The sequence below is a fragment of the Schistocerca nitens genome, chromosome 7, assembly GCF_023898315.1.
Source record: "Schistocerca nitens isolate TAMUIC-IGC-003100 chromosome 7, iqSchNite1.1, whole genome shotgun sequence".
NCBI lineage: Eukaryota > Metazoa > Arthropoda > Insecta > Orthoptera > Acrididae > Schistocerca > Schistocerca nitens.
Window position 1 is genome coordinate 379,689,641 of NC_064620.1, and position 12,827 is coordinate 379,702,467.

General features: G+C 42.6%; 2 non-coding genes across 2 annotated transcripts; both read left to right on the forward strand.

Moving 5' to 3' along the window:
• Positions 1–417: 417 nt before the first annotated feature.
• On the forward strand, positions 418–524 carry LOC126196818 (U6 spliceosomal RNA). Its single transcript, XR_007539257.1, has one exon. It is a non-coding gene; the product is annotated as a U6 spliceosomal RNA (small nuclear RNA).
• A 941-nt stretch (positions 525–1,465) lies between these two features.
• Trnas-gga (transfer RNA serine (anticodon GGA)) lies at positions 1,466–1,549 on the forward strand. The gene is given in 2 exon segments: positions 1,466–1,505; positions 1,515–1,549. It is a non-coding gene; the product is annotated as a tRNA-Ser (tRNA).
• The last annotated feature ends 11,278 nt before the right edge of the window (positions 1,550–12,827 follow it).

The window sequence follows — 12,827 nt, forward strand, 5'->3', positions numbered from 1 at the left end:
GAATGGACTGGGTCGGCCGTTCCCCACACTTAAATTCCTTCCAGGGTGTGTGGAATATGGTGGGGTCGTATTGCACTACGTCCATAAGCATCAGCGATGATACAGCAGCCGGCGACGGTGGCCGAGCGGTTCTAGACGCTTCGGTCCGGAACCGCGCGACTGCTACGGTCCCAGGTTCGAATCCTGCCTCGGGCATTGGATGTGTGTGATGTCCTTAGGTTAGATAGGTTTAAGTAGTTCTGAGTTCTAGGGGACTGATGACCTCAGATGTTAAGTCCCATAGTGCTCAGAGCCATTTGAACCAGTTTTGATGATACAGCAGATGTCAACTGCGCTGGTGGAGAAAAGGAACGCCTTACCACAAGAACTGCAAACTAACCTTGTCGTAACGGTGGAGGCCCTTCCAGAGCATGAATTGTACTCGCTTCGGCTCTACATATACTAAAATTGGAACGATACAGAGAAGGTTAGCATGGCCCTTGCACAAGGATGACACGCAAAATCGTGAAGCGTTCCACATTTTTAAATTTATAAAATAATAAAAAAAATTGTCGTCCGTGGTGATCGCACACCATATTTATAACCACGGCCCGTCTTTTGCGGTGTCCTTCGGATTCTCATAATCACGGTGACTTCAATTTGCAATTATTGTCTTTGGGTAAGTGTCATTTCTGTTCATCTCAATGCGTATTTCTTTCAGTTACCTACCTTCTGGACCATAACGTACACTATCGCTCAAAAGTTTTAGACCGCCCTGAAAGTAAGATAAACAAAGCTATTTATCAGATTCAAATTCGAATTAGCTATATTGTTTTCCCTGTGTGATGCTCAATATAACGTCTGCGAGTAGTGTTCCATGTTTTTTAAAAACCAATCGTTCAAAACGTAGCTTTCCGTTGTTCAGGTTCCAAGCATTGCGTGGCGTTGATTTTGCATTGTTGTGGTACAATATAATCTTTCCTCACTAGATGGCGTTCATAGGACGTCAACAAATATGTAAACACGGTTACAGGTATGTAAGGAGCATGTAGTTATGCACGAGATATCAAAGAGTAGACTTAAGCGAGTGCTCAGTGCAAACATCGATCGTGGGACGAAGAAAGGAGCTTTCAACAGAAAACGTTCTGCAATTGTGTCTTTACTTGCAGCCGGTCTTACTATGCGACAGGTCAAGAACAATTTTACTTTGGATATGTGTAGTATATCTTGCAGAGGCAGGCGGATACTGGCCAGAATATGGGCCGACCTCGAAAGGGTAGGCCAAAAGTCACATCAAAAAGTCATGAAAATATATAGCAGTCACAATTAAACGGGGTCGCTTCAAAAGAGCGTCAGTTTTAGCGGAAATGCCGGGGAGTGTAAGTACTGTGAAAAGACGTCTTCAGTCAGTGATCCTTAACGGGAGTGTGGCGGCTAAGAAACCTTACTGACGGCTATTAATAAGCAGAAGAGGGTACACTGGCCGGCCTGAGTGGCCGAGCGGTTAAAGGCGCTACAGTCTGGAACCGCACGACCGCTACGGTCGCAGGTTCGAATCCTGCCTCGGGCATGGATGTGTGTGATGTCCTTAGGTTAGTTAGGTTTAAGTAGTTCTAAGTTCTAGGGGACTTATGACCACAGCAGTTGAGTCCCATAGTGCTCAGAGCCATTTGAACCATTTTTTGAGGGTACACTGGGCAAGACAACATGAAAGTTGGACAATAAATCAGTGAAAAAACATACTTTTCACTGACGAATCCAAATCTGAAGTCTTTGGCACAGAGAGACCCAAGTTTGTCCGCCGGTTGCCTGGTAAACGAATGCAACACCATTGTGTATCTAAAACAAAGTATGGAAGGGGTTCCCTCATGGTCTGGGTATGTTTTGGAGGTGATAAGACTGGTGATATTGTACAAATGAACGGAACAATGAGGAAAGAGGTTTGCCGTAGCATTCTGCAGTCTCATGCAAAGCCATGTGGAAGGTGTTTGATTGGCAAGGGGTTCGTCCTACAGCAAGATAACGACCCTTACAACAAAATCGTATAAAGCGTAATTGGCATATTTAGAAAAAAAGAAGGAACTGGAAAATATGTTCTGGCCGCCCCAATCCCCCGACTGGAATCCTACTGAACTGATTTAGGATCGCTTGGAGAGACCAGTTAAATCAAGGCTGATTACCAACATTCATCACCTCTGGACCAGACTACAAGAGGAATGGCGGCATATTACCGAGGAAACCCTGATGATGAAGCTGACAGCAAGAATGCTTCACGTATGAAGAGCAATGATTAAAGCCAAAGGAGGCTACTTGGTAAGTAGAGTAAAATTTGACTGCATCAATTTAGTTTCAATAAAAATCATCCCAAATATGACTTACGAGCACTTCTAACATTTCTGGTTCCAATTTGCTTTTTTTCCTCTAAATCACTAATGTCCGAAAACTTTTGAGCGATAGTGTAGCTTGTTCTTTCTATGTATGGCCCAAGTTTTATCGAGCTATGTTATTTGGCAGTGACACATCACGTGAAATTTACTTCCATCGTTATGTTTTGCACACTAGTATAGCTCGCCTCCTCCAGGCTCTCCAATGTGTAATCATTTAATGGCAAACGATATGTATCGTTTACAGAGATTTCTGTCCGCCCGTCAATAATCGACGCAGGAACGTTACATGCCACATTTCTTCCCTTCGAGGCCCATAAAAGAGAGTTAACGACTATCTGGCAGCTGAATGACGCATTGTCGCACCATATTCCTTTTGAGTCATTGGTCCTTCAGCTGGAGACACCATGCATGAGCGCTGTCTGATGGAATCCAAAGCATCGATATTGACGCAGAGAGCCAGATACTCGCTGACTTTGTTCCTCGGTGAAACTGGGACGCAAAGCCCTCCTTGTCCACTTGCATTTGTTATGATCATCGTAGACACGTATATTTATTTTTTTAAGCTCAGTATCATTTTTTTCTGTTGAAAAGAACACATGATGCCTGTCGTCTGGTCTCCGAGGTAATACTTGGATCATTCCAGTGACTGGCGGAGAATTTTGAGAAGACTAGCCTTGCACACGGACTCTGGCGAAGCTCATAACATGCAGTATTGTATTCAGAACTGATAGTAGTTCCTTGGTTCTGAGTCGAGTAGAACTGTCAGTGTGAGGTCGAAAGAAATACCTCCCACAGGTGAGAGTATTAGAATCCTAGTGCTTAACTGGCAAAGCATTCGCAACAAAGTGAAAACTGTTCGAAGTGCTCCTGAAAAGCAATGAAGCTCACATCATACTGCCTGCAGAAAGCTGGTTGAAACCTGAAATTGAAAGCTGTGAGATTTTTGAGGACACTTTAAGTCTACATCGAAAGACAAGCTAATGGGAAACGCATGTGGTATATTTGTCGCAGTAGACAAGAAACTCAAATCCACCGAGACAGAAATTGAAGCTGCATGTGAGTCTGCATGGGCAAGATCCGGTATCAGGGATGGGCATAAATGGTTACTGGATCCTTCTAGCGCTCACCAGCCTCTTCTACTAATGTAAACGAAAACTTTAGAAAAACACCCAGTTTGCTTGTACATCAGTTCCCAAAACATACTGATCATTGGTGGAGACTTTAATCATCCTACAATCAATTGGGAAAATTACGGTTTTGTGGGTGTGATAAGACATCCTGTGAGACATTACTAAATGCCTTCTCTGAAAGCTACTTAGGGAAGCTAGTACAAAACTCCATTCATGGTGGAAATATACTGCATCTAATTTCAACAGATAGACGTGACCTCTTTGAGGATGTCAACACCTAAACTGGTATCAGTGACGACGAAGCGGTTGTGGCAGCAATGATTACCAAACTACAGAGGTCAGATAAAACAAGACGAAAGATGTATATGGTCAGTAAACCATTTAGAAATTCGGTAGTGTCGTACGCCAATAAGAACTTGAAACTTTCAGTACAGGACAGAATAGCTGACCGTAAACTGCAGAGGTATGTACCAGTAGAACAGTTCATAATGAAAGAGACTCTCCGATATACAGTCAATGCAAAGAAACTTCTTAAGATATGAAGACTATTTCTTAATAAGTACAAAGCAAAGCATAGGAGTATACACATAGAGATGCTGAATGAAATGTGTTTGGCAGTCAAAAGAGCAACGTGAGAGGCCTTCAATGACTACCGTAACAGAATACTGTGAAACGATTTTTCGCAAAACCCGAAGAAATTCTAGTCATATGTAAAGGCAGCTACTGGGACCAACGTTAGTGTATAGTATCTAGCGAATGAGACAGGAACTGAAATTGAGGGTGGCAAAGCAAAAACTGAAATGCATAACTCTGTTTTCAAATGTTCCTTTATAAAGGAAAAGCCAGGAAAATTTTCCCAATTTAAATCCTTGTACCACTGAAAAGATGAGTGGAATGAGCATTAGTGTCAGTGGTTTTGAAATACAACTGAAATCGTTAAACTCGAACGAAGCTAGAAGGCCCGATTCAATGCGTATCGAATTTTATACTAAATTTTCAGGTAAGTCAGTCACTCCTCTAGCTATAATCTACCGCAGATACCTCGAACAAAAAGCTGCGTTCAGTAGTTGGAAGAAAGCACAGTTCACACCCGTGTACGAAAAGGGTAGGAGATGTGATCCACAAAACTGTCGTCCAACATACTTGATATCGATAGAACATATTCTGAGCTCAGACATAATAAGGTATGTCGAACAGAGTAATCGCCTCCATGCCAACAAGCATGGATTCCGAAAACACCGATCATGTGAAACCCAACTCACACTTTTCTCACATGACGTACTGAAGGCTTTGGATGAAGTTTGTCAGGAAGATGCAGTATTACTTGGTTTCCGAAAAGCATTTGACTCAGTATCACATCTGCGCTTATTGTTAAAATTACGATCACTTGGGGTATCAATTAAAATTTGTGACTGGCTTGACGATTTTTTGGTAGACAGAATGTAGCATGTTATCTTGGATGGAGAGCTATCGTCAGATGTAGAAGTAACTTCTGGTGTGCCACAGGGAAGCATTTTGAAACCTTGCTGGTCATGTTGTATTTAATGACCTTGCAGACAACATTAAAGTAACCTCAGACTTTTTACAGCTGATGCAGTTATCTATACTGAAGTACTGTCTGAAAGAAGTTGCACAAATAGTCAATAAGAGTTTGACAAGATTTCAAAGGCGTGCAAAGATTGACAATTTAGTTTAAATGTTTAGAACTGCAAAAGTGTACACTACACAGAACGAAAAGAAGGTAGTATTCCATTATATCAATGAGCCAAAGTTGGAATGAAATGAATTGATCACATAGACTCAGTCGTGGATAAAGCAGTTGGGTAGACTTAGATTTGTTGATTGAACACTGGGGAAGTACAATCACTCTGCAGAGGAGATTGCTTACAAGCCACTCTTGTGACCCATTCTACAATATTGCTCAAGTGTGTGGGACCCGTACTAGATAGCATTAACAAGGGATACTGAACGTATACAGGAAAGGGCCGCACGAATGGTCATGGGTTTGTTTGATCCATGGGAGAGTGTCACAGAGGTGATGAAGACATTGAACTGGCAGAGTCTTGAAGTTAGACGTAAAATATCCCTAGAAAGTCTACTAACACAGTTTCAAGAAACAGCTTTAAATGGTGAATCTAGAAATATATTACAGCCCCCTACTTATTGTTTGCATAGAGATGGCGAGGATAAGATTAAAGCACGCACATGGGCATTAAAACAGTCATTCTTCCCGTGCTACGTACATGAATGGAACGGGAAGAAACCCTAATAAATGGATCAATGGTACGTACCCTCTGCCATGCACTTCACTGTGGTTTGCTGACTACTGATGTAGTTGTAGATTAGGAGAGCTTCGCACTTAAACTCGAATAACATCGTAAATAGAGCACAGTCCTGCTTCCATTTCATGTACTTCGAGAAACTTACAAATGCCTTCTGGTTTCGGTATTGGATGCAGAGACCCTTTCACTTACTGTATTTTATGCATGCTACCTTCATAATTTCAACGAGTGTATTTCTGTTTGAGTGAACATTGTCAAAAACTGTCTCAAAACCTACAAACGGTACAGATGTAGGTCTATCATTCTTCAGTCTGTATACAGGTCTGTCAGTAATTCCTCGCATGTCCTTACATTTCTCCAGAACATAAACCGCTCTTCGTTGACATAGGCTTCTAAAACTTTCGATTTTTTTGAATATAATTCATGTCGACACTTTGCAACCATGACTTGTTAGTTGATGGTTCGGATGCATTCTCACCTGTCAGCACCTGCCTTCTTGGGAATTGTGATTATTACATTCTTCTTGAAGTGTGATGATAATCCACCTGTCTCATCTTGCATAACAGGTGGATGGTAGCGGAGGAAGGTATGAAAGAGTACATGCGCGAAGAAAAGTTGTGAGGGCAGCTCTTGAGTCGTGGCTGGATATCTGGCTAACATAGCCCCACCTCATCTAAGGTGAAGATCTGCACTGAAAAGGGAATGGCAAAAGTGCGCTAACAACCGTGTCCTACCCTTACACGAAGACTGCAAGAATCCCAGCCACAGGCTCAAGTCCCGTAAGCCATCATGGAGATTAGGGCAACAGCTGATCGAGGACAATTATGATATCGACGAAGCCTGGCGTCGGGAATGGGATATGTCTAACCCTGATCACCTTAACTTAGTCTCGGACCCAACCGTACGGCCCGAGGGCTTCGGTCTTCCCAGAAAATCTTGGATAACTTTAAATCGTATCCGAACAGGCTACGGTAGATGTAATTACTGGAAGCACAAATGGGGACAGACTGACTCACCCAACTGCGACTGTGGGAATCCACAAACTCTACATCATATCGCAACGGACGGCCCTACAAGGAGAGTCCCTGGCACAATGCAGGAGCTGCACCTCCTGGAGGGAGATGCTTCTGGCTGGCTGAGGGACTTGGACATACAACCATGAGTCTGGTCTACTCTTCTCCTTCTGAAAAACCTATTACTAGATACTATTACTATAATTTCTATGTAATTTTGTGTATTTTGTGTTTTACTTCCTTTTTTAGATCTAATAATTGTTGTTGCCTGTAACATTGACCATTCATTGTTTTTATACGTTGTTTGTGTTACTACTTACTTACTACTGTATTCTATTAGCCATACGAAATATATATATATATATATATATATATATATATATATATATATATATATATATATATATATCTGGCAGGAAACAGTACCGCCCACGTCAGGCAAGATTATGAGTACGAGTCCCGGTTAGCGCACAGTTTTGATCTGCCAGAAGCTTTGCACACACATAGGTGCAATACTTCTGAAAGTCTTGAGGAGGCTTTGTCTACTAGAAGATGTCAAATGGCTGATGGTGATGCAGCAGTTTGGCGAGTATCTTGTTTTCCAGGAAGAAAAATTAAATATTAGTCTCAGATACTGAAGTATACGTGTGGAGCATGGATTTGTACAGAAGATATAAGTGAACGATGGGAACCTGCAAGTATTTGTTATTTGCTGCCATCCAAGAAACCCTATTTGGCCCAGCAAGGCCGCGGCGTCTCTCCCAGTTGAGATCGTTTAGAGTATTACGGGCACGGCCCTCCAACCAGGTCGCGATTATGAGGATCGAACGCGTCATTTGTGTTTGGCACGAGCTTCCTCAGGAGGACGTCCGACAACTTGATCAATTCCAAGCCGAGGAACTGCTTGCACAGGTTCCGTGAGCCAGTTATACATCCACCGTGAGCCCTCAGCACAGGACAAGATTTAGCACACGTCTCCAATTATCCAAATTGAATCCACCAATTTCCCTTTACTTTGGTCCGTGAATGCCACCGCACGCCGCGACTGCTCAGGACAGGCGCGCCTAATGTTCAGTCTGCCAATGGATAAACAGCACACTGAGCGACAAGTATAGGCCTCGGTTCCCAACGGGCCTAGTACGACTTCATCAAATCAAAACGAAAGCATCGCTGTCCGGCCAACACTTCATCCAAACCACAAGGCACAGCGCGCCGACAGACTCTCTCCGAGCTGGCATGCGTACTAACTTTTACTATCCTCGGCACGATCCACCCGCCTCCAAGTGGCAGCCATATCATACGAAGGTTGGAACTTAAATAGTGGCAACTATTTATTCACAATCAATACAAAAGAGTTACTTATTTGCACATGTTACTGTTTTTCAAAGTAGTCAGCAGCGTTATGTAGAACCCGTTGCCAGCGACGTGGAAGGCGTAGTATAACGTTAGGTGCTGGAAGGTTTCATGGGAAATGGCAGCCCATTCTTGACAGAGTCCTGCACTGAGTAGCGGTATCGATGTCTCTCGGTGAGACTTGGCACGAAGTTGGCGTTCCTAGACATCCCAAAGGTGTTCTATAGGATTAAGGTCAGGACTCTGTGCAGGCCAGTCCATTACAGGGATGTTATTGTCGCGTAACCACTCCGTCACAGACCGTGCATTACGAACAGGTGCTCGATTGTGTAGAAAGATGCAGTTGCCATCCCCGAATTGTTCTTCAACAGTGGGAAGCAAGAAGATGCTTAAAACATCAATGTAGGCCTGTGCTGTGATAGTGCCACGCAAAACAACAAGGAGTGTAAGCCCCCTCTCTGAAAAACATGACCACACTATAACACCACCACACTAAACACGCTGGCAGATGATGTTCACCGAGCATCCACCATACCCACACCCTGCCGTCAGATCGCCACATTGTGTACCGTGATTCGTCACTCCACACAACGTTGCCCACAGTTCAATCGTCCAATATTTACGCTCCTTGCACCAAGCGAGACGTCATCTGGCATATACCGATGTGATGCGTGGCTTTTGAGCAGCCTCTCGACCATGAAATCGTTGTTTTCTCACCTCCCGCCTAACAATCATAGTACTTGCAGTGGATCCTGATGCACACTGGAATTCCTGTGTGATTGTCTGGATAGATGTCTGCCTATTACACATTACGACCCTTTTTAACTGTCGGCGGTCTCTGTCAGTCAACAGACGAGGTCGGCCTGAACGCATCGTAAACAGTGTGGAAATCTCGAGTACAGACGTATGACACAAGTGACACCCAATCACCTGTCCACATTCGAAGTCCGTGAATTCCGCTGAGCACCCCATTCTACCCTCTCACGATGTATAGTGACTAATGAGGTCGCTGATAAGCAGTAGGTGGCAGGACAATGCACCTAATACGAAAAACGTATATTTTTGGGACTTTCTGGATACTTTTGATCATATAGTGTATGTTCACTTTTTCCAGATTATTTATCGCTTCCGATTTCTAGGGGAATCTGGTTAGACACTGGCTACATTCGCAAACAAAGCGATGATAATGAGGTGATGCGCTATAGGTGCTCAACACACCTAGCGTACGGGTGACGCAGTAAAGATTTTAACAGAGCAAAGCTATTAGGAAGCGCTAGCGTAGTTTTCGCTTACTTACGGTAGTCTACAGTAGCCTACGGTAGTTTGTCAACTTTACTTCTGTGAGATAGTTTCGAAACATTATCTTCTGCATTTTTTGTACTGCTACCTAAAAAATGAATATCTGAATGTGGAAGAGCGTCCTTCTGATAAGTTTCAAATATGCAGTTCTGAATGGTGATACAGCGTCATAGATAATTTCGCTCGATATTAATATCTACAATGTTTAATATGCTTCACATGCAAATATGGACAGTAAATTAAAGAAACACGAAACCTCTTCTGTTTTAGAACTTCAGTAAATAGGCGTGATGTGATCTGCGAATTTAATTATATTCAGTACGTAATATCGGATAGCAATTACACTCCGCATAAATTGTACAATTACTATGAAGTGCACTGCTAGCTAGTCGTTTGTTTGATTACTATTCCACGCTGTCTGATATTAGATTGTTCTGTTGTTTTTTTTTTTTACTGAGTGTTCGTATCAGAAATGATAATTTTGCTGACATAATAACGAAATTAACAGAGCTTGCATTGCTCTTATAATTATATTTGCCACGTACCTGATCGCACATTTAGCCGTATGTAGTTATTAACATAGAAGGTTTCGAAATAATTTCTCTAGCGAGTCAGCTCGAATATAAACCTCGTCTCATTTAGCTATTCTGTGAAAACGTCGGCCCAACAAAGTTGATTATGCATTATGCAGCATAATAATGCTACAAGGACCTGCTGCAATAACATAGATCTCGCAAAATTATGGGCAAATCACTCTAATGGTCCATCATGTACTTCAAACAACAATCGCTTCGCTAGCTTTGAATCCTGCCACATGATAAATAAGCAGTTCACTGAAATTCTATGCCTGCTGTCTTCATACTTTATTGTGTGTCCTAGTTAATGATTGAATATTAAACTCTCATCTATTTATGCAGATATGAACATTTCCTGAAACTGCTGGACAATTGTATGATGTCACCTTTAAGAAATACTGTCTAAAGTTTGAAATCAATGTTTATTTATTCGAAATTGTGATTTGGACTGAGCGGTTTATGGTGTCATAATTGACTCCACTTCGTTCTGGGTTTGACACTTCTTGCTTCAGTCCTTCCTAATTTCTTCTTCTTTACAGGCTATTGAAGGCAGCACTAAATCATTTCCGGAGCGGCAGTTACTGTAGAAATCTCTTCAGGAGCGAGCACCAGACCACACAATGCTTCTTTTTGCCTCATTAAAGCCGACTGCATTGTACAGGGCATTGGTATGTGAATGTTTTACGAGGTTACGAACTTAAATTTTTTTTGAGTCATTAGTCTCCCGACTGCTCTGATGCGTCCCATCACGAATTCCTCTCCTTTGCAAAAGTTTTTCATCTTAGAGTAGCACTTTCAATGTAAGTCCTCAATTATGTGCTGGATGTGTCCAAATCTGTCTTCTTGTACAGTTTTTACCCTCTATAGCTCCACCTAGTACCATGGAGATTATTCCGTGATGCTTTAACAGCTATCCTACCAATCTGTCCCTTGTTCTTGTCAGCATTTGCCATATATTCCTTTCCCCTCCGATTATCTGAAGAATCTCCTCATTTCTTACCTTATAAGTCCACCTAATTTTCAGTGTTCTTCTTTAGCACGACATCTCAAATGCTTCGATTCTCAGCTGCCCGGCTTTCACAACAATATAACGCTGTGTTCCAAACGTATATTCTCAAAGATTTATTCCTCAAATTAAGATCTATGTTTGATACGAATAGACTTCTGTTGGCCAGAAGTGCCCTTTTCGCCAGTGCTAGCCTGATTTTTATTTTGTCCTTGCTCCGTCTTTCATGGATGACTTTGCTGCCTAGGTAGCAGAATTCCCTAACTGAAACTACTTCGTGATCACCAACCCCCCGATATTAAGTTTCCAACGGTTCTCATTTCTACTACTTCTCATTATTCCATTTTTCTTTGATTATTCTCAGTCCATATTCAGTATTCATAGACTGTTTATTCTATTCAGGAGATCCTGCAATTCTTCTTCACCTTCACTGAGGACAGCAATGACATCAGCAACTTTTATCACTGATATTCTTTCACCTTAAATTTTAATTTCACTATTTAAACTTCCTTTTATTGCTTCTTCGATGTACAAATTGAACAGTATAGCCGAAAGACTACATCCCTGCCTCACATCTTTTTTAATCCAAGCACTTTTTTCTTGGCTGATGTCTTTCCTTATAGCTGGTCCCTATTTTTCCCAGAGTATCAGACTTCTTCCATAATTTGACATGACTGAAAGCTGATTCCAGGCTTTTTCTTGCCCTCGGAGTGGGAAACTGCCCCTAAAGCGAATAATCACTAGTGATCAACGGCATGAGGATGCAGAATGCAATGGAAACCACTGCATTAAAGACATATAATGTGCATCGACAGGATGTAGGGCCTTTAATGGGAAACATGTTATAATCATCTCTGCATTGGCAAAAGATCTCAGACTAGTCCCCCATTCGGATCTTCGGGAGGGAATGGTCGCGAGGGAAGTGACGTTGACAGAAAGATTGGGTAATGGCCTCTATTTTGAGCCGGTCCGCATTCAATTCCAAACATCTTCTTCCACTTCGTGGATGCACGAGGGTTGGAACTTAAAATAGTGGCGACTATTTATTCACAATCGATACAGAAGAGTTACATGTTTGTGCTTGTTATTGTCCTTCAAAGTAGTCACCAGCGTTCTGTAGAACCCGTTGCCAGTGATGTGGAAGGCGTAGTATACTGTCAGCAGAGCCTGTTCTGTTGATGGTACGAATGGAGAGGTCTAAGGTTATGGTGGTTCTCGTGTACGACTGTGATGGCGTTATCCTAACGCATTACGTTCCTCCACAGCAGACCGTCAGTGCACAGTATTACTGTTCGATTTTGGAGGATCACCTGTGACCAGCTTTGCGAAAGAAGCGGCGACACTTTTTGCGCAACCCACCCAACATTTTGCAAGACAATGCGCGTGCGCATACAGCGCAAGCTGTGCCCGCTCTGTTCGGTCGATGGGACTGGGAAGTACTCTACCATCCACCACACTTCCTGGACTTAAGTCCTTGTGACTTTGATTTCATTCCGAAGATGAAGGAGCCACTTCGTGGCATTCGCTTTAGAACTGTTCCAGAGATTCTACAGGCAGTAGACCGATCCATTCCATCATCAACAGAAAGTATGCCTGGGAGAGTGGAAGCTGTCATGAAGGCTAAGGGTGGGCGAACAGCATATTGAATTACAGCATTGCCGATGGAGCGCGCCAAGAACTTGTAAGTCATATTCAGCCAAATTTCGGATACTTTTGGTCACATAGCGTATAAAGGGCCCCTTTAACCTAAGGAACATTTTTGTTCTACATAGTTGCACACCTGTCTGTTATATCATTTGCAGC